This window comes from Coloeus monedula (genome assembly GCF_965178545.1).
Source record: "Coloeus monedula genome assembly, chromosome: 3".
In the NCBI taxonomy this organism is placed as follows: Eukaryota; Metazoa; Chordata; class Aves; order Passeriformes; family Corvidae; genus Coloeus; species Coloeus monedula.
The window spans coordinates 46321450-46344705 of record NC_138783.1 but is presented as its reverse complement, the minus strand read 5'-3'; positions in this window follow the sequence as shown (position 1 = coordinate 46344705).

Genomic DNA, 23256 nt, shown 5'->3' with positions numbered 1-23256 from the left:
CTCACAGAAGCCACCCCTATAGCCACTACCAAAACCTTGCCATGCAAACCCAACTGACACATAAAAAGCATTCACAAAGGAACAGGTTTTGCCTGGTTGCTGTTTACTGGTTCTGAATATCTGCCTGATAAGTAATTCCTTACTAATATTGAGCATTTCTTTTCTCAGTGTTCTTCTGTTTTAAATCCAAATCACCAATAAATATTTTTTTCAGAAAAAGCATTGTAAGTAACATATCCCATGTTTGAAAACAAGAACTAAGTATTTTCGTATTACTCCAGATGTTCTCTAGCAATTGGTGTAAATTAAAATGCACCACATCTTTGAAGAGATGATTCAATGTAAGCTATTATGTAAAGACTTTTATTCGATCATTCCTGAATCTTGCTATATATATTCTTAGGGGAATGCTTAGGCATAGAACAATTTTCACAATTCAAGACACGCTCTGTAAGTGACATTGTCACTTTAGAAATTCCTCTATAAACCAACCAAAATTTAGAAGAATTTGATAATGCAGACTGGAAAATCTACATAAGTTTCAGACTAGCCTCATCTAAGGGATCTTTCAGACTCCACAGTGGAATGTTACTAAACAGCTCTGAATGTATGTAGCTTTATCAGATTCAGGTAAAGCTAGTTAATCATCTGAAAAAAACATAAAACCAGACTTTTTTTTCCCCTCACAAGCCTCTCCTTGTTCCTCACAAGTTTCTCCTGTGCCTATCAGCACAGGAACTGCAGAGATCTCTGTAGCTCCACAATCAAGGGAAGGATCAATACAGCTGCTTTTCCAGGAAATGTTTGCACCTGGTGTGGAGAGCCGTGCATTCCCCTTGTCATTCACATCAGTGCTTCAGCTGCTGAAGGTCTGGGGTGCTCTTCTCTCGTAGTAAATGTGTTGCTGTATTCAGAACTGCTTTGTGTGGACAAAGAACAGACTCAGATGCCTCAGAGAAAAGCAGAAGTGAGGAGGCCAAGGATTTTAGATGCTGTTTGGGAGTATTTTGCTAGTCACCTGCAATCTAACCGATCCAAAAAACAGCCTGCTTAGTGCATTGTGTGCTTTGCTGCAACCAGGTATCTGAATCTCTAATAGGATGTTTTACTGCATTTATTGGAGCCTTTGTTCCCTCCCATTAGATAGATGAATGAAAAACTGATCCTATTAAGGAAGTACAGATAATTTATTCATTACTGTAGCTAATAAATAAGTCCATGCAGAGAGGTAGCAATGAGAACCTCACCTCCTAAAAGTATTTCAGTAGAGCGAAAGTAGCCTGTTGTGTGTGGATGCAATAATCTCCCCAAACCAAGGAGATTAAAACAGCCAAAGAGAAGCAAGAAGTTGGTTTTAAGTTACTTTTTTCACTGGAGAGCTGTGATACAGGTCTTGCGTTATGCTTAAAGGACTAGTAGCCTTATGACTACGGGGAAAATTAGATCATTTACCAAACACTTAGTTATTAGGCACAGCCTAATGGGATGCTCAGAAGAACATCTGAAAGTGCATTATTCTTAATGCAATAGATAATGTTCAGAAAGAGTTTAAATTAACAAAGTTGCTTGAAAAAGATGGATTCAGATTCTGAAACCTTTCCAGAGCTTTGTTTGTTCAAAGACAATAGCTGGCAGGCTGCCTAAGAAAGGGAATGTGATAAAGAGAAAACTATTATATCTGGCAGTTCTTTTGCAGGAAACTGTAACTCCTATGTCTCATTTTTCTGCTCTGCTTGATAATGTAATAATTCTCATGAAAGGAATGCACAGAAATATAATGAAAAATGATATGATTGTGCAGTGAAAGATAAAGCAATTTGAAACTTCATGGTTACGAAGTACAGCACGGTGCTTTAGCGGTGCGCCTGTCCATTGAAGTCAACACAATTCATTTACCTCCAAGCGTTCACATTACCTGGAAAATTGAGTTGAGTTCAGCTGAATCTTAGTCTCTGCCTACCTGGACATACCTCTAGGTAAGTCATTTCAGGCTCTGTGTGTGCATGGAGCAAGTATCACAGAACTGCATCTAAATTTTACTTCTAATCGGAGACAAAGCCCATTCAAAGGGAGAGGGTGTGTGTTTGATACTCCACTATTAACAGTTCAACTCCTCTTTCCTCTAACACGATACATTTCTACTACAGCTGATTCTCTTTGAAAAATGTGAAATATGAATATATATAAAATACTTCTAAATAATAAAAAAATACAATCTGCAGTTGCCATTGGACTAGTATAATTCATGCTGTTGTTATCAATTAATCAATCAATCAACTACAGACAAACTGCCAGTTTGCTCCTAGGCATTCCTGGAAAATAATTAATTCAAAACTTAATCCAAATTGTATCAAGTTCACCAGCAGGGTTTCTTTCTTTGTTTCTTTTTATTCACTGCAGTAATCAGCTTTAAAAAGATTCTGGATATCTCCCATTAGATAAGTACATTGAGAATTTGATGTACCTGATTTATTAAAAGGAGCGCTGACCAATAATTTTCTTATGTGGTATCAGCAAGTAGCATTCAAATCTGGAAAATATCATCAAGCGTCAGGATATCTCTATTTCAAATCACAGAAGCATTTAGAAACACTTGAAAGCCTTTGTACTAATGAGGACAGAGCACTCTTTGCAGGCAAAGTGAGATCACTACTGGGGTACTCAGCCTCCTGCCTGCTCCACAGTGGGATGTGCTGCCCAGGCTCCTCCTGTGGATAAATAAAATTCTCCCACTGGGTTGCAGGGCTGCATGATGAGCAACGTACTGCACAGTCAGAGAGAAACAGAAGGAAAATCTGAGTGCTGCAGAGTACTCCTACCATAATGGAGCACAAGACCCAAGTTCAAGTGTCAAGGATTGATTTCATTTAGACACATCCTCTTAGCACTCAGAATACAGAGCAGCCTCAGGGCAAAGCCTTTCAAAATAAGTGCTATCTGCCACTGCACCCAAACACTGCTCTTCAGGACACAAGCTGAGTATCTGTATTTTTGTGACATTATAGCTACCAGATTCATTTTAAGCTAATCTGGAAAGTTCTGAAAACAATACTGAGAGGAAAAGATCAAAGTCATTTAAAGGTATTCCTGAACCCATAAATAACAGTTTCTTGGGCAGATAGATGACACTTGGGACCTGAGTTAAAAAGATCAAATCAGCATCACTAATATATGACCCCAAGGAGCAACAACTCAAGAACTTATGCTTGAGGGACTGATTCAAGGCTATAATAAGCAGCTTCAGATCACTAGTCTTTAAAAACAGTTATTTTATGTGGGCCTGATTAATAACACTTCAGCCAGGCTAAGGCCAGTTCTGGTACATGCTTATCCTATTCCCATCAGATACACTGGCAAAAATGATGCTTACTTAAGCAATCAAATAAAGAAATATATTTCTCTATGAACATCTGTTATCTTAGTATCAAAGAATATCAGTCATGAGGAGAGGCAAGGATAATGCAATGTGGAAACACAAATCAAAATCTTGGAACATTAAAGTTAATAATTAGTATTAGCAGTATAGTAAGTTATAATATGGAAGCACTTTACAACTGTCAGTAAAAAAGACAGAGAGAGATCAATGCAACAGAACCAACAGCGTGACCTGGGACAGCACATCCATCAGCATCAGCTGAACAAGTAAATAGGACAACTGGGAAATGGACAGTTTTATGAACCTCTTAAGACTTAAGGTTAAAGAAATTTTCTTTTCTGGGGAGTTAGAGGTTTAAAAATGAAACCTTCTTAGTTCAGAGGAAAGGTAAATACACTGTATGTTAACGACTAGCAGTTACAAAAAATATTCTCATTGAATAAGTAACTCTTAGTCATAAAATGAGAAAGAGTTGTGGAATCTATCTTCATGTAAAACAGTGGAATCATCTTAAAAAATTATAATTCACAGTTTCATTATAAGTATAATGAAATGTGAGCTTGCAGATCAAACAAACTCATCATTAAAAGCCATAAATCAAAGAAACATTAAAGCAAAGATATATTTGATAATCTGATGCAGATATTGAAATTGCTATTGGGCTAATTAAAGCGTTCTTTCTAATACAGAATATTTTAGATATAAAAATGTTATCATAAGCTGCCAAAAATGAAGATTTAAAAAACTGATACAGAAATTCTGTAAATGACTTAAGTGTCCCACACTTTTATTTTATGGTTTTAGGGTTTACTTCAAAACCTGCACAGTGTTTAGAACAGAATAAGAAGTTGCTTGGGAGAAGATGCTTATTCCAAAGATTGGTTTCAAAAAATCAGAAGCTGGTACAGGTTGGAAGGGACCTCCTCAGATTGTGTAGTCCATCCCCACCTGCTCGAGTAGAGTCAGCTAGACCAGGTTGCCCAGGGCTGTACCTCATTGGGTTTTGAATATCTCTACAGAGGGAGATGTCACTGTGCACTACTGGGCAGATTCCAGCTCCCTTACCTTAATTTTCTACCAACAGGTATCACATTGATAAGATCACCTCTAGGCTTCTTCTCTCTAGGCTTCCCCTTAGATTCAGCAGAATAAAATATTATTTTGTAATTCAGGAGGATATTGGGTAAATCTCACAAAAAATTCCAGAGTTAAAATACTTGGAAATTGTGCTCCCACTGCTCTAGATATTTAATCCAGGTGGAATTCCCAGAGTTTGTCCCATCTCAGATTTTACAGGGCAGTTTGAGAAATCTTTGAGAGACACTCTGCTCTTGGATCTTTAATTGTAATAAATTGCTAATGAAGAGTTGTGAGCTTAGTTAACTTCAAAAGGGTTGGTTTAATTTGCTGAAGAGAGGATCCCAAATACTGCCTCTTTTTAGTGCTGTGTCTGTCAGCAGAGAAAGATTTTACCCTGAAATCCTTGCACAGATCTAAATACATAAGGCTATATATAAATGAACTTACAGGCTAATATATCAGAGGGGCCATAGCTTGGCCTTTAATTATATTCCCACCAAAAATTTTGATATTAATTGTTAGAAGGAAAAAAATAGATGCTGTCCTGTATAATTTGAAGGTACAATTTACCTTTTGTTCTGTAGATCACAGACTGGAAGTTGTACCACATTTAAACTCTAACATTTATGTCCTCAAATAATTGCTTGGAAAGTGACCCATGCAACTAATTTCAAGCCTTGCAGATGTTTTGGATCCCTGTGGCCATTTCTCTAGTGGAGCCCTGATCTAAACCAGCTCCAAGTTCACAGGAGAACTGAAGGAGAGGTTATCCACAGGCACACAGCCACTCTCCAGAGAGTCCTGTATCCCTAGGATCCCCCTTGCAGCTGATGCCACTCAATGATAAAGTATGTAGTCAAGTCTACTTCAAAATGTTATGTGTGGATTGTGTCCAAAAAGGTGACACAAAACCCCTGATACAATTTTGGAGGTGCCTTGGACACCAACAGAAGACATGCTTTCAGGGCCCTTTTAATAAGTAATAGTTCATTATCTCTTGAAATTAGTCTTGATTTGAAAATTGACAAACTCCAGGGAAAAATGGTAGCCTTCTACAGTGATCAGAAAGCAATTGATATTCTGCTGATCTTAGTGCTGCATACATCCTGTGTTTTCACAAGAAAGAAAAAGAAGTGAACATCCTGATGAAAATATGGAGCAGTATGTGTTACATTGCCAGACTTGCTGGAAGTACACTTTGGTTGGACAGTTTACCTGGCAGTTTATTCAGCTGCTTTCCTGGCAGGAAGAAGGGAATGGTGATATTTCAAAGTGGCTGAAAAAGATTCAGAGCAGTTTCACATAGCTGAGAGTTCAAAATGAGAGAATAGAAATCTTGGCATTAAAATCTGTGAGCATATTGGTTGGTTTTGTTTTTTACTGCATTATTTGGTGATCATTATAATTTTAAAATCAATGTTTTCTGGAAGTAAACAGTGGCAATAAGATCCGTCCAACAAAATACTTAATAATAGTTGATTTCCTTAAAATCAAACTTCATATTCTCCACCTGACTGGATTTCCAGTTCAAAAGTAGCTATTAGAGCATTTGAGTAAAGATATTCTTGGTTGAGCTAAAAGTGACAATTATAATGAACATAAAACAGCCAAAGCTAATAATTCTCAGAAACAAAGAAGATATATTTTGGACAATATTAATGACTTAGAAACACTGAATACGTTCTTCTGTATGCCCACGCACTTGTGTAGGCAGCAAACAGTGTAATAATTATTAGAACTATTATTAAAATAGTATATGGTCACTTAGTACATTAATGATAATGTCTACTCAATGTGAATATAGTTTACATCAACTGCAGATGTGCCAGGGAAGATTATTCAGGGAATAGAAATCTCATTAATTAAATGTGAAGATGATACCAATCTCAGAGCATTTCTTACTATTAGAGAAGAAAGCAAAAATGACATGAGAATATGGAAGTATTAATATATTCAGTAAATGAAAATTTAGAATTCTTATTAGAGGAAAGCAAGCTAACAGATCTGCTTGAAAATTGTCTGTGGTAGTCAATATGAGAGAAACATGAGAAGCAGAAGAAACAGAGGGCATCAAATGATATGTCAATTTGTAGCACGATACAGCAAGAAAACAGATGAAGACTGTCTGTGCCTCTGCATTAAGGCTGCAGTAAGCTGGGCTGGTCTCATGCTACACAGCTCTATCAGAGCAGTTCCTGAAATTCTGCCTTTATTTCAGAGGCTTTCTTTAAATGAATAAAAAAAAAAAAAGAAAAAGAGTTCAGAAACAAGTGTGAGGAAAGACTGTTCCAACAGGAGCTGCTGAAAGCCTTCTCTATGCTCTTTCTGGCCAGGTGGTTACTGAGGCAGGGTCTGCAGTGCTGTGTTAGTTCATGGCTCAGCAGAGTAAAGCCGCACGTGGTCATTGTAAGATGTGAATCTGTGCATGTGCCTTTTTCAGGGCTACAGAGAGCTGCACATGGAAAATGTGCCTTTGGGTTCTTGCACGATATTAATTCCTTTTCCAATGCCATGTACCTGACACAGCTGGTAGTTTCCCCAGGCTGGACAGCTGAATGTGACATATGGTGTTGCAGAGGGCAGGACCCAGCACCTTTCCCACCAGGAAGAGTTAAGGAAGGCATCAAAGACTGTGTGAGATTTAACAGGTAGGCCCAGAGGTCTGGGATGCCTTGCTACAAATGGCTTAACCTAGTGAAACCTGCTCTCATCTGATGGGGAGGCACAACTCCTGCTCTGATTTGCAAAAACTAAGATGGGGTTGAGGTAAAATCTGAGGTTTGCTATTCTGGTAACCCCTGAACAACTCTCTGAGCCCTGGGAAGCACTCTGAGCTCTCCAAGGAAGGTGAAGGTTTTTTCAAATGGGCATCTGAGAAAAAAGAAAAGTTATAAATATGAAAAGGAAAATATATGTTGGGAAGTCAAAACTGGGACCTACATGTTACTAAAACCCAGTCTGAGATTTCCGAACAATCCGGAGAGGTCAGATACAACAGTGCAAATGGACCATATGGAGCCATTTTGAAATTATATTTGTAAATGCTCTTGATAAATCTTTGATGCCGACATTTAATGTCAGCACCTAGTGTTTGTAAAATGAACATCCTGCATCATCTCTATTACAATTATTGTTGATATTGGTATAGTAAAATTCTGATTTAACATGATTGTTAAACAGACATGGGACAATGAGCCCAAAGTCCAATCTTAGGACTCAAAGTACTTAGGTATGTTACACACCTTATGACATCTGCCCAGGAATAAAAGCTAAGAAAAAAAGGAGTGGGGGGCATTTATGATTACAGTGCTTGTCTTCCAGAGAAAGATAGATTGTGGTGGACAGAAATATTTCTAAAATTTTAGTTTTGGTTTATTTAAATTATTTTAAAATAATATGAAATATATAATAGTAAATTTTTTAAAAGTTCTAGAAGGAATGACACAGTAAACCATGTAAATAAAGACGATGCACCTTATAAGAGATGCTGGTTTTGAATGAGGAATATTCAAAGTTGCCCTGTGTAATATGCTTTAAATTGTGCAATTGATTTTTGCATAAATTTCTAAATAAACAGAAAATTTAAGAGACATAGATATGTGTTACAACAGATTGGTTCTGTACTAACTTTTCAAAAGGATAGTCCTAAAAAAATCTGTTGAAAGAAAATGTGGCGGGTTTCTTTACTAGGCCGCCCCTTGGTAACCATGGAAACTGCGGACTTGCCCAGGACGTAAAAGAGAACTATGTTGCATTGGACACATTTATTTGTTTAGATTCGAAGTTTTACAGCAGTGAAAGTCGTATAACATTGTGCGCTGGTTCTCTGTGTGACCTCCACACTGCAGCAATACTCCTTGGAAATAAGGAACTCTGTAAATCTCTGGTGATGTGGTACAACAACAGCTGTTTTTGCTGTCAGGTCTGTGTTCCTGTGAAGCAGAAAATCATTACAGATCAATAAATCAGACTTCTAAGGAAATATTGGAAGATGATGTCATCATCTCTCTTCCATCCTTTCAGTGAAGGGAGATGCAGAGAACACAGGGACTGCCCCAGCAGCATCTCATCCTTGCAGAGATGCACAGGAGAAGAAACCCTCAAGCCCTCACCTCCTCTTTATGAAAATGGTTTGTCTCACTCAAAAATTATTAGCTCATAAAGGTGGCCCTCATCCCCGCTGTCTGGAGACACAGAGTCACATCTGTGCCACAGGTACTGCCATCATACAGTAAAGATGATAGAAACTGCACAGGAGTGAGGAATTGGCCAGCTGAAGCTCAACATGCTAAGAAGGCTGTTCCTACATAAGGGGAGAAAAGTTTAAAAGGAATTTTACTACAACTTTTTCCCGAGAATTTTCATTGCAGTGTTCAGTGATGAAGCAGTTGCACAAATGCCTTTTTTTCCAAATGACATCAAAGCATGAAGGGATACTATTTTGATTACCAATTTTGTCCAGTGTCATTTGGAAAAAATACTTAAAAGAAGATCTGTTAAACGTTCTGAGCTGTTTATACATGTACACCCCAGAATTAAATCACTAGCTAACATTCACCCCCAAACCACAAATGCATTAAGGATTATTGAAATTAATTGAGGGTTAAGTTACAGAATAAAACTTTAATATTTCTTTTTAATTTAACTTACACAGTTTCTGAATACTCTCTGGAGAGAATAATATATATTCCCTGGTGACTGAACCTTGCTAACTGCTGCTCTGCAGGTTTTTAATCAAAGATGTGTCCTATCCACTACAGATCAAATCAAAGGTATTCTGAATTGAAGACATGGCTGGCTTTCCTTGAAGCATTCCCTACTGCTTTAGGCAACATGTGGCCAGTTGAGCTGTGCAGACAACAGAATATGTAGTTCTGTGACAAAACAAAATAACAAAAACCAATAAAAGAACACCCCCAAACAAACAAATGAACAAACAGGCAAAAAAAAAAAAAATTGTGTTAGGAGTTGAAGTAAAACTCTTTAGCGTGAAATTCTTGTCTTTAAAGAATTTCTTAGGTTGATTTCAAAATTAGAACCATTTTGCAAAACAAAATAGCTAAGATTTTAAAAGTATCTATGTTTCTTTTTTTTTACCTGAAAATATTTAAAAAGCACTATTTGTAGCATGAGCAATTTTGGTTACTTTTTGCATAATTGTACACAATTATTTGTTGTGTGCTTCACAACAAATGTTTTGCTGAGATCTGTTGAGCACCTTGTAATATCATAAAAATCTTTACACAGTTCCAAAGCAGATTTGTTTCCTTGGTATGACCCTACACTGAAAGGTAGTTTGGTGTCTTTTTTTCTTTCATTAAATGTAATGAGCATTAATTTGGAAAATAAAATGCCGTCTTTGTCATATTTTATGTGAAAAGATATTTCATAGCATGAATTTTGAAATATACGTGCAAACAGAGAAACAATGTTGGTGCAGGCAGCTTATTTATGCCTTGAAGAGTTTTGACCTAATCTTTAAAATCCTATTCCAGCAATTCTTTCTTAGCTTTAATGTGAGTTTGGCTTGAATATGAATTTGGGCAAGGGTCCAAGGAGGAGGAAGAAAAGGTGAACTTTCTGCTATTATGGAGTGTAAGAAAGAAAATTAATAAAATTATCTGGAAAGCTGCCAATACTGTGAGAGATATATTTATTAATCTTGCATAACTTTGAAAGAAAACAAAATAAATGTAAAATAAGTAAGATTGTCAAAGCTCCTATGAAATCTCCTATGAAATCTCAACATGTAAAATAAATTAAAACTGTATTTAAATTTCAGACATGACAGATAAATAAAATCTTTCATCACACTGGGGAAACAAAATTCTTTTGTTATTTAGGGTCTTTCAGGTAATTTGAGAAAAAGAGTAACTGCATACTCTAAAAACCTAAGACAAAAGAGAAATATTGTGTGAAGATTTTAGAAAGTAATTAAATGCCAACTCCCTTGGCAATTAGGAATACGAAAACTCTGTAAACATGCTTTTAGGATTATGGGATTATTATAATTTACTAGCTCAATGCATTCCTTTGTTTTTACATGCAGGAAAAGCATTTGACAAGGTTGAGCGGTCAGTTTTTAATCAAGTAAACATTTTTAAAGTGTTTCAAGGATAAAGAAGTGGAAAATGAGTTTTAAAAAAAAGGTGGCCTTGACATGTTTTCCAAAGAAATTTATTTCCAAAGAGAAAGTAAAAGATTTCAGAAGTTCACAGCTTTTTGAGAGTTGTATTTCAGTCCATTTCCCCTATCCACTGGTGTCCTCCAAAGCAATCATATCAAAACCAGAACATTCTGTTAGGATGTCTTAGGATGGCACTGTTACAAGTGCCATTTCCATTATAAAATTTTATTACTTTGAGAATGTATGATATTTAAGGGAATTTCAACTGTGATATGTGAGCTGAAACCACATTAAAACTACCCAACATATGGACTGTACTTGTCTGAGGACAGGAACACACCGGTGATGGAACCCTAGAGAGCTGGACATCAGCAAGCCCCACCACGCCAGGCAATCAAGTGTTTGCTGGCATGAGCTGTAGGATGGGAACGATTCTGACCTTTGTTCAGAGTGTAACTTCTTGAATTGTTGGTAGTAGGGGGAAAGCAGGGAAAATCCTGACTGGATCACCAATCCTGTTCTCATCAGGCATTAGGGAGCAAAGAAACATTGAATTAAATTCTCTGCTGCTTCCCATGAGAGTGAGACCACAGGACGTACAGCTGGGGAGGTGGAGGTGTTTAAGGAAAGGGATGTTTAAGGAAACCCTCTAGAGCAGATCAAGTGAATCATGTGGAAGCAAGGACTCCTACCTCCACTGGTGGCAAGCCTTATACACTGATAGGATTGTGTGAAGGGTTGGAATAGAAGATAGTATCTGAACCATTTATTTTCACTATGGACTCTACTCCTCTTTTTTTTTTTAGTTTTTTCAAGGAAATTTATGGTAGCAAGTATTTAGTATAGTTTTATTTTAAAAGCCTCATTAAGTTCTATCGTAACTGAGAATATTGGCAGAGAAAAAGAGTAATTAGTCCTAGGTTGATATTATTATGTATTTATTGTTCACTTATTTAAATTCTTGCAGCACTTGTCACAGATTAAAATAATTTATTTTCACTAAACTGGAAGCTGAAGTACTGTGTGATTCCTCTGAGATTTGGGATTGTTGTTGGCTTATATATGTCATTCCTTTTGTGAGTGAATGAGAGCATCACATTGTGTTGCTCATAAATATGCCATTGTGATATACAGTAGACTTTAAGTCTCTGAATGCAGCAACATATCCACATATTTTTTTTAATCATAAACTGAAATTAAACTTGTTCAGCTCATCTCTTAGCATAATAGGGGCATCCTCCCCTATAATTGCAGCAAAGGTTACAAAGCATCTCCTCTGTTGAAAAGACTTTATTAGGTTTTTCAAGGTGTATTAAATTGAATAAGGGTTATATCAAGTGATTTGTCACTCTCAGCAAGCCAGAATAGCAGGAACAGTAGATTTATTCAGGGTATTTTTCCAGTCAATGCATTTACAGCCTCCACATTTACTTGAGATAAAGCCAAGCCAATTCCTAAAGGTTTTTTTTTTTCATTTTAAATGATTTACAGCAAAATCCTCCTGCATATTTCTGTATTTTCTCTCTTGATTTCTATGTTTCCATCTCTTCTTAACATTGGGACATCATTCCCGGATGGGTGGAACTGATTCCTCTGAGAACATCTCTGGGGTTTTTTTGTGTCACTTTGGAGGACACAGGTGCTCTTTTTGGGGCATCAAATTAAACTGCTTTTGGATTGCATTTGCCTTTTATCTCTTATTCCAGCACAGCCATCCTGCCAGGACAGTAGGTATGTGTTTTTTCTTTATAGGAAGAGTGGTTTGGTGAATTTTTTTCCTGCTGCCACATCTGAACATTTCTGCGCAGTTGTGTGTGTTCAGAAATGCTGGCTGATGGAAGGTACTGTGAAACTCCGTGGGTGCCCACTGTAGTGGCTTGAGTACAAAACCAGGTCAAATGCCACCCTAGGCTCTGATGCCAGGGGCTGTAGGCAGACCTGGCCAGGAGTCATCTCCACAATGCTGGAAAGGCAGCAGAGGTGATTCAGGTATATTGGCTATAAGAGCCAAAGGAGAGGAAGTAAGGAGAGAGAGAAGAATATGTGCTGCTCTTGCTACTCCCTCGATTTAAGGCTTTGCTATTTTCTCTAAATGAGGGTATTTGGTTGTTAGTGACTTTTGAGAGACAACAGAAAAAAATGAGTATTACCTTGTGTCTTGGGGTGCCTTTATGATGTGTATCCCCTATCGCTGCCCCATGCCCAGGAATTAATTTTGTGCCTTTCTGTGCCTTTAAACTGAGCCTGAGAGGGGGAAGGAAAACCTGAACAAAACTTCTTCAAAGCAGTTTGCAGCTTGTTCAAGGTCACACAGAGATAGAGACATTTTTTTCCAGCTGTGGCAGGGGAGAGAGAGGGGGGAAGGCACCCTGTTTGCTTTCAGCCAGTTTTTCAGCTCCTTTTTCTTTCTCCAGAGAGAGGCAAAGAGTTGAACTTTTTTTTTTCCTGGGACTTTGTTTTTTCCTTTTTTTCCCTCTGCTGGATTGTTTCAACATCAGAATACATCAGGAGGAATTTCCACCGAGGCCTTGGCCCTGGAGGTGGGCCCACCACCCCATCCCAGCTCCAAGGAGGGGGAGAGAGAGATCTATGGAAGGACTCTGAAATTTTCCCAGGTTTCTCTCAGCAGAGCGAGAGGTTTTATTATTTAGCACCATTATCCTTTTCCTATGTGTTTGTTAAATAAATAGTTTTTATCTCTTTCACTTTCCTTCGAGGACAATTTTTTTTTTTTCCCGAACCTGGTGGGGGAGGGGTGGTTATGACCTGCCTTCTCTCAAAGGATATATTTCTAGATTTGGCCAAACAGGAACACCTTGTATATAATCTTGTAGTGCTTGTAACTCAGCTTTTTTCCTGTCAGAATGCTGGAGGAGTTTTAAATCAAGATTATTCTTCTTGTACATATGGATACACAGGTAATATAAACACCATTCCTCAAAGATTTGCTTTGTAGTATAAACACTGATGCAATAGACAGTAGTGATTAATTACTGAATATATTTATGGCAAACCAGTAACATGGCGAAGATTACACAAAGAAATGGCTGTTCCAGTATTTCCCTTTCTCAGCAGAACAGGCCAGTATTACTCTATAATTTCATGGTAAACCTAAGTAACAGCCTTGTTGCCTGGTGGCTGAAGGTCTAGAAAATTTAAGGTTCTGTGTGACGTGTGTATTTATTTCCATATGCATAGCTGTAATACTATAAAGTTCACATTTAAACTGGGATAAATGAACAGCCAAAGTTGTCAGGTTTTGTGCAGCAGAAAGATTTAAAACTGAGGGTTACTGTAGTTAAATACAAAAGATTAAGTGATGTGGTCTTGTCTTAGTATAGCACTGATACTTACATCAGCAGACCAGGTGGCTAAGAAAGAATAGAAAGATGGTCTGAGACAAGTCCTTCTCCAGGATTTTCTTAGAGAATTCCAAGTCCAGGGCACTCACGTGACCAGAAAGAATCATCTCTGTCCATGCTCGTAAACCTTAAAGACAAGAACGTTCTTGGATGTTAAGCTGGATCAGGACTGAATTAGCTATAACAGTTTCAGTCTGATCTAACTGGAATCTGAATGAACGTTATCTCCATCCTATCAGAATTCGTTCTTACAAGCCCACTTGGTGCCTACTAACACGGCTCTACCAGGGAATAAAGCACATTAGGCTCAATAAAATGAAAACCAGGATGGAAGTTCTTCATCTCAGAGCTTGAAATATCAGGTCCACTGAAGCTCACAAGAGCAATAGATTTTAATTTCGTGAACACTTTTTATTCTCAATCACATGAATCATAAAAAAATCTTTCTGAAATCTAGCTTAATTCCAATGCATTACTCATAGGTTTTCTTCTTGTCTGGAAATGTTGCAATAACGTTGACTGAAAAGCCTGGGCGTTGCAGCCTCACCATGCATGTGGGGAATAGCAGCACCACTCTGTTACAAGAGAAACATTACCCATTGTCCTGTGTATAATCCTACTGAAACACTTTGGAACCTTGATGATGAGAAGATTGCATTTCAGATGTATTCCTCCAGCTCTCTTCTGGGAAAATGAAATGGTTAATGGAATTTTTTTATCTTATATTGGCTCAAGGCGCATACATGTATGTATCTGGTAAGAATTATACCTCTATTATAAGTGCTCCCACTCATTGCACTTCCAAATCAAAGATGAAACCCCTTATGGTTTAATTTATATTTAATATACTCACATATTACCAATTTGCATACCAGTCACAGCACCACAATCCTGATTTTGTGAGCTGTGAATGTGCTACAAGATTCTTACTGAAGCGAAGAGTAATTGAGAACCCTGGCATAATAAAGGATCAGGCTGAATTGAGGGTGCAGTATAATGTAACTCCTCTATACTAATTTCTTTGTTGTTCTGGTAATAGACAGATTTTTCTCTTCATTTCTTATCAGTTATTTGCTGGATCCACTTTTGTCTCCCTAGATTGTGAGCAAAATTCGTTGCTGACACAGATGGGTACATCTCCTTTCATTGATGTTGTGCTTATTTGCCCCAGCAAATTATTGACCTCAACCTCAAGAACAGTAGTGGTTCAATTACATGAATAGGCTGCATTATTTTGCCCCCAAACAGGTGAATAGTGAACTGAGAAACACCTGCATTATTTCTATGACTTGTTTCTGTTCCTGCTGAACTGGTTTCTTTGGTGTTACACAAAAGAGGTTGCTCAAGGACCAAAGAAGCAGGGTGAAATGATGACCTTGGTGTGGGGCAGGCCACCAAGAGCAGCCAGGTACAGACTTGGCACAGGCAAACCCCAAGCCCCAAGCTGGGTGACAGTGACACACTGAAAAGAAGCAGACGTAAATTGAAAGGCCAGAATTTCCCCATGGCCCTAGGAAACACTGCTGGGCCTTTGTCACCCCAGGAGAATGTGTTGTGGCCAGGTACAAACTCAGTTCTACCGGATACAGCTACAGTAACTGCAAAATTAAGAAGGAATTGAGGTTAATTTCTGTGCAGCTTATTTGCTGTCTTGAGAGTCCAATGTGTAAGACAAGACAAACAAAAATATTAGCTTGTGAGTAGATGCCTGATCACACAGGGTGAGACTGAAGGGGAATGCCTGGGTGTCCTGCATCAGTCAAGGGCAAGGAGATGGTTGTCTTTTCCTTATTTTGGCTGTGCTGAGAGAAGTTTGACTACAAAAATGGACTTCAGAAACTCAGACAAGGATAGGGAAAAGAAATGAATGTCTAACAATACAAAATGGCTCCTCTCTACTACAACAGAATTCATTGTTTTGTTCCCAGTATTCCTCCTGGAACTGCTCAGAAACCCATGCTATTCAATGGCCTGCTCTCATTTTTAAATAGTGGGATTATAACTTGAGGTAAACCACTTGGAATAATATCTCTTATCTCTATTTCTTGCTGACATTGAAAAGATAACTTTTGTCTAATAATGTGTTGATACATTTGAAGAATCCATTTTCAAAAAATAAAATTCATATTACAAGTTTTACATAACCTTTTTCTTCTTGGAAATTTAAGAGATGGATTAAAGTACTTTCAATTCACTGTTGCTTTAAAGTGGTTGATTTGATAATGTCAGATAGTATTTAAATCCTCTTCTCTATTCAGTCAGTGTCAGTCTTACTTTAAGCAACCCAATGGCATCCTTTGCTTCATCTGGAATAATTGTGTAGAGAATGTAAATACAAAAAATGTCCTTGATAAACCCCCCATTTTTTTATTGCTTCTTCATTTTTTAAACAAAATATTATTTCTGTTTGGTCTGTCATTCTGCAAGTTTCTAATAAACATTCAATGCAATCTCATCTTTTCTGATCCTCAGTTATTGTGATTCAGTCATGCTTTCTGCATTCTGAGATTGTGATTTAAATCAGGTTAGAGAGACTAACCAATTGGTTTACATGAACCTTTTGTTTTGAAATCCAACAACAGTAAGACCAGATGAGATGGCTTGGTATACAAGATTGATCATACTACAATCTCCTATCCCAAATTAGGTCACCTTGTCTTTGAACAGAGAGACGAATTAAAGGACTTTTTCAAGTAGTGTCTCAGGCCTTTCCCAGTAGCTTGAGTGGTCCAAACCAGTAGGTTTTCATAATAATGGTTTTTCCCTAGTATAATACCATTAAACCCATTAATGGGTTAAGTTTTACTTAGAAAACCTTAAAATGCGCTTGGAAAACAAGCAGGTTTCTGGAGTTTTGACAGGCTTTGTATCAAATCCTCCCTTGAGGTTTCCTTGGTTAGCCCATTGCTCAGCAGCAGGGAAAACATCTTTGATTCAAGTTAATAATTACTGTTAGTGAAAGCATAGAGGAGGAAACAAGGATGATCAAAGTTACAGAGAAGCTTCTATGGAGGAAACAACACAGACAAAGATTCTGCCACTTGGAAGAAGTTTGGCCAAGTTAAAATACAATTAGGTTCTTTCAAATCATAAATGGCAAAGATGAGATTAACAGAGAAAAATATTTGCTATGCTTTTGAAGAAAAGCAAAATGAAATCAGAAGGTGATTATTGCTGGAGAGAAGTGTTTGTTCACACAGCAATGGTAAAGGTGTGAAACTCCTCTGGTGCAAGAAAGAGTGGAACACAACTTGCAGAGGCTTACACTGAGTAAAGAAAAAGGGTGAGACAAATGCACAGAAGAAAAAGTTACACAGGACTATTAAATAAAAACAGCCATAAAATATGTCAAACCTTTGGCTCAGGAAATCTCTAATCCATTATTTCTGGATGTGAGAAAAATATACAGAAAAGGTATGACTATTTGCTTGTCCTCTTTTTTGCTCTTTCCTAGGCATTCACCATTAGTCATTGCCAGGGACAAGAAACTGGGCTAGAGGAATACTTAGTCTTACTCAGGAGAGCTTCTTTTGTGTTACTCCTTTCCAAGTTTCACACTGCCTTAGCAAGTTTGCTATTTCTAGAATTTACTTCTCATTTCTTAGAGGAACAATGTATAGAATTTTCTTTGTAAAAAGTTACAAAAGTAGCATATACTCTGTTAGAGATTGTAAATAACCCTTAGCAGTGGGTTTTATATATAAAATCAGAGATTGTTCCTGCATTGTTTTAAGCCTTAACATCAATAACTTGCAAATTTAGTTTCCTTTTTCAGAAAATGTTTTGTATGCTTAAGGGGTTTTCTAATGGCTTTTGTCATCATACGCTGTTTCCTTCCAATATTAGTGACTTCTCAATATGCTGTTTTGCATCAGTATTCCTGTGAACCCCTTACACATTTTATCTTTTGTCCTAGTTTTCACTTTTCTTCAGCTCTGTTTATCAGCAGTCAAAGCCTGTTTTATGACATCCTTTAGAAGATCTTTCTCTTCTTTCTCTTCTTATGATTTATTTGAAAGCAATGTCCTCTAGTTTTTTGCAAGTGAATCTCAATCCTGGAGAAGATTGAGTTTCTTAAACATGTGATCTCACTTCCACTGCAATGTGATTCAAGCACGCTAAAATAGTAGGATCTTTACCACTTCACCAACAAATTCAAAAGTTAGTTTGGAATAAATGTATAGTGTGAAGGAATTAAACATTCTTATTCCTGTAGTAGAAACGATTGATCAAACTATGAAAATAAAAATGTCAAATGCTTCATTATTTATATATTTTTATTTCCTGTCTTTTTATAATAAAGTTATTTACAACAGAAGTCCTTCTGTAGACATGAGTTTTCCAGGGAATTGCAATAATTCAAGAAAACACCTAACATAAGATTTTCTTTTTAATTTGTAGTGTGCTTTATTGTTGCTAATAACTGACAAATGTCCCTATTAATAAGACTAATTATATATTTTTCTTAAACATATATTTGCTTTTAAAAATATATATTTGACTAGTGTTTTTTTTTTTCTAAAGCAATAAATGTCCACTGAAAAGTCTTTCACAAATCTTGAAAAATGGTGAAATAATTTAAGTAAGAAATAATTTAATGTTTCCAGTGCTTTCCTCTCTTTAATAATGCTAATTAGAAGCCATTCCTTTAAAAGATGGAGATACTTACATTCAGTTTATCAAAAAGTCTGGAAAGCCTTTGGATGTTTAATAGGATTAGCCCATATTGGCAAAGGGTTTGGGGATTTTTGTGTGTACATACATATGGAGTATGCATGAATATGGCTTGACTGTGAACTTAGAATACAGATTTCTCTTTGTCCCAATCCCTGCCTCTTCTGCAGCCTCTTCAATTTAAAAAAGAAAGTAGGAAAATCAAATAAGAAAATATCTAAATCAGCTCTAAATGGATGAAGATTGATGAGCTATAACTTTCTAGCCAGTATGCCTGGATGTGTGAACTATTTCTTTTGCAGTATAGAAGAGCTAAATTTCCCACCTGTGGTGTCACCTGTGTTAGGGACAAAGTACCTCCAAGTTTGCTGGGCGCTTTGTCCTCTTTTTTCTCTGCTCTTATACCAGAGATCGTGCTGGTTCTTCCTTTTTAGCCTATCTTTTCTGTGTTTTAACACACAGAGACCTGTTTAAACAACTGTAAGGATGTATGCAGTCACAGTTAGTATGAAATGGGTAGTGTTTGACAGTCACTTAAAACCTGTAGGGTTTAGGGAAGAGCAAATACTCTTGTTGCAGCACTGCCACACCACCATTAAATCAAAATTTATGCAGGTTTCTCCATAGCTTTACTCTAATTTTGATTCAAGTGTTCAACACGTGACATGACATTCATCATGCCTATCTGTCTCTGTCTAGACACTGGGTGTTTAATAGAAGCTGGTTGTCTCAGTCCTGTTCGCAGGAGATATCTCCTTAGTGTGACTCATCCCACCAGTGTTACGGATTATTTTAAAAGAGTGTGAATTTCTTCTGTCGTTTCTCTGCCCTTTGAAATACAGAAACATCTGAGGAAACTGCAGGTAAGTGACAAAACAAGGCTTTGTCTTGCCCCATTGTAGTGACCCTGACCAGAAGACTATTGCACATGGAGCAGTTAGAGGTGCACACAGCAGTTACCCTGAGCACACCCACAGCTTTCAGCCCTGTGCTGAGCTGCCAAATCCCTGGGCTGGGGGAGGAACTCCACCAACTTATCATGACAGAGCATCCTGCAGGCAGCTCTCAGCTTTTACCAGCAATTATGGCTTTGCCTTGATCTAAATGTCAGCAAGGAGTTCTCAGGTGAACATTGTCTGACTGCAGAAACGATAGAGTTGTTTACTCTTGAATGACAGTATCAATACAAGAAGGCAATAGCTGCTTCTACTGCAGCATAAAGAACACAGAACACCTGGATCCAATTAACAAACATTATTTTTCAGACTGTTGTTGCATATGTACACCAAAGCCTTTAGAATTTTGGCACTTATACTTTTATTCTTCCTTTTAATAAAGAGCTGTAATCAAATGTAACAAGATTAAGTCCGCAGTTAAAAAGAGTTGTGCATGTGCAGATGCTAGCTTTCAATCACCCAAGTATAAGTATAGCATCTGAAAGAAAGTTCTTAAAACATGAAAGAGGTGTGGGCTTTTTTGGTTTGGTTTGGTTTTTTTTCTGGTTTTTTTTTGCTTTTCTATCTCAAGTGGTCAAATGGAATTGACTAATATTTCCAAACCTGTTATTTGAGCCAAGAAAAAACATGAGAAACTTTCAGGCTAAAGATGCTTTGATTCAGGAAGGAATTTTTAGTTTGAAATAGTGGCACTGCAAGAAAGACATTTCCAGAAACTCAAGACCACTCTGTGGTTGATGGGATCAGGAAATTAATTCAACAATGAAAAGTTATAACACAGATTGAAAAAAGCATTTACCAAAATTGGCCATATGGGTGTTTTTGAACCACTGAAGACATACTCTGGTGTTAAAACACAGTGAAAAAACCACTGATATGGTGGGAAGCAGATGACCCAGTTTTCTCTTAGAGAAGACTTTGCATAGTAGTTTCAGAGCTATACATTCTAGAATAACAGAAGAGTTTGGCCCTCTAGTCCCTCAGTTCAATCATTTGTAGTCCAGTATGAATTAGATTTATCAGGGTCTGTGCACAGGGCCAGCTATTTCTCCAGAATAAAAGTTGAGGAAGATACAGATGGTAAGGTTAGTCCTGTTGAAATTATTAAAAATTTAACTCTTGCCAAACTGAAATGGAAAGTAATTAATTTTATATTTCTAAGCTCATTTTAGACAGTGAAGAATAAAATCAGATTAGGTCCCAACACTGCTGAATACTGCAGCAACATGATCATGTTATCTACTACATAGGTTTTTCCCCAACACACCATGACACTTCCAAGATGTGTGATGTCTGTGGGTGTCCAGCCACCAGGACACCACCAGGCACTGTTCATCCTGCACAGTGCTCCTGTGCCATTAGGTGCCTCTGAGGGACACGTTTATTTAGGCAATCCTGTGAAGTTTAGAAAGCTGCCTGGAACAGGTGTTGGCCTTAGAAAGACAGATGGCTTTACTCCAGCATGCCTTTGAAGTGAGTTTTGGCTTTGAGCCAAGCTCATAGCACCTCAATGTGGAAACATCTGTGATAACTGCTAACCAATCTGAGTTGCTCAGTTTTATTTCAGTAAGTGAAAGTGAGTATAAAATAAATACAGGTATGTTAGTACTAATATGAAATGTGGGCCTTTCCTACCTTGATCTATGTTGAGATTTTTTTTGTAATTTAAATTTGCTTTAACTGCAATACTTCAGGAATTTTCAGGTGAGACTCTGAGGTCAGAAAATAATTATCTGTCAAAAGCAAAACTCAGTAGGAGAGAGGAGTGGGCTTTGAAGCCTTCTGATGTCACACTGACATGGTTGAAAGATGCCCTTTCAACTTTTAAAATAAAAATTTCAATACATTTCCAAATTCTATATAGTACTTTCCTGAAGATTTGAAGGGTTTTTTTTTAGTAGAGAGAAAATGAAAAATAATTTTTCAGATATATTAAGACCAACTTTTTTGTAGCTGAGCTTTATTGTTCTTTTAATATAATAGAGTCAGGTAAAATGTCAACATTTCAACTTTTTGTTCTATTTAGTAGAGATAAAATATTCAAAGCTTCACAGAATGGAAAGCTCAACCTGATAGACCCAGGTCTAGTTTTGAAGATCTTTTGCACAGGTTTACTTTGAACAAATTTGAACAATCTTTTCCAGGACTTCTAGTCTTGTTACTTTAGAGATAAATGTTAGAAACATTAGAAAAACAAGGTCACTGATGGCAGTAAGAACTTGATTAGATGCAGAAGGTAGGATTTATCTGAGCAAGAAATAGATACTTCTAAGGCATGGGACACTTCTTCCATAAAATGACCTTTAAAGTAGGTCAGATAAAGGTTACCCTGAAAGCACCTCTTTCTTTTGGCTGGCTATAAAAAAGATAATTAATTCCAGACGGCTTCTCTTTAGACACATAAATGAGATGAATCCCACCCAGAGAGAGTAAAAAGAATTAAAATAGCTGGTATCAACTAACTTTGTCGCTAAGTGAGGACATCTGAAGTATCTGAAATTTTTTTATTGTCTAGTCATGACAACCAGCATAAGAGATGGGATAAAAATGTAACTGTTCACTAGTAGAATAGTCAGAGAAGTTTGGGAGATATATGGGGAGATGAGACTAGAGGTACTGACTGATTCATGGGCAACATTTTAATAAATGGAGAAACAATGGTGAGACTTGAATTTGATACAAACATAGAATGGGTTTGGGGTTGAATCCTTCCAGTACCTGAAGCGAGCCCACAAGAAAGACAGAGAGAGAGAGATTATTTACAGAGAGAGCTTGTAGTGACAGGACAAAGGGGAATGGCTTCAAATGGAAAAAAGGCAGGTTTAGATTAGATATTAGCAAGAAATCCTTTACTGTCATGGTGGTGAGGCACTGGAACAGGTCACCCAGAGAAGCTGTTGTTGTCCCACCCCTAGAAGTTTTCAAGGCCACATTGGATGGGGCCATGAGCAACCTGTTTTAGTGGAAGGTGTCCCTGCCCATGGCAGGGGTGTTGGAACCAAATGATCTTTAAGGTCTCTTCCAACCCAAGCCATTCTACCATTCTGTGATCATCTAGTTCAACCCCCCTGTCCAAATGGGCAGGGACATCTTTAACTAGAACAGGTTGCTGAGTGTCTGCGCAACCTGACCTTGAACTCTTCCAGTGATGGGAAATCCACAACCAAGTTTTCAGCAGTTTGATATTAAAATGATATTGCTCCTTTCCAATACAAATAAAGGACAGGCAGAGAGAGGTGACACCACCTTTATAAGGTTTATGGAGCAGTGGTCTCATTTGATGTTTCTCTTGAAAATACCTGGAACAAGATACACATTAGAAAATGGCCAGAATTGTTTAGCCTGTCAGTTAGATAGCTACCACACGTTTGCTCGAATTCATCTTGCTAAACCATAGCAGCAAACTTTTTTAAAAAAGTTTGTTTTCTCTGTTTCAGCTTAGAAGAGTTTATTGTGCAGTCACTTTCTTGAATCTGCAGTTAAACACCTTTTTATCCATGGTGTGGATTTGATCCATGGACAATACCCTAGACACTAAAGCAATAGGTTTTTTTGCAATGCAGTGCACTGAGCATAATTGGAGAGCTTGAAACATATTTAAAAATAATTTGTAGGACAACAGCATCTAATTACGTTGGACACAGAAGTCTGGTAAGTAGCACTAACTACTGACAATTGTAG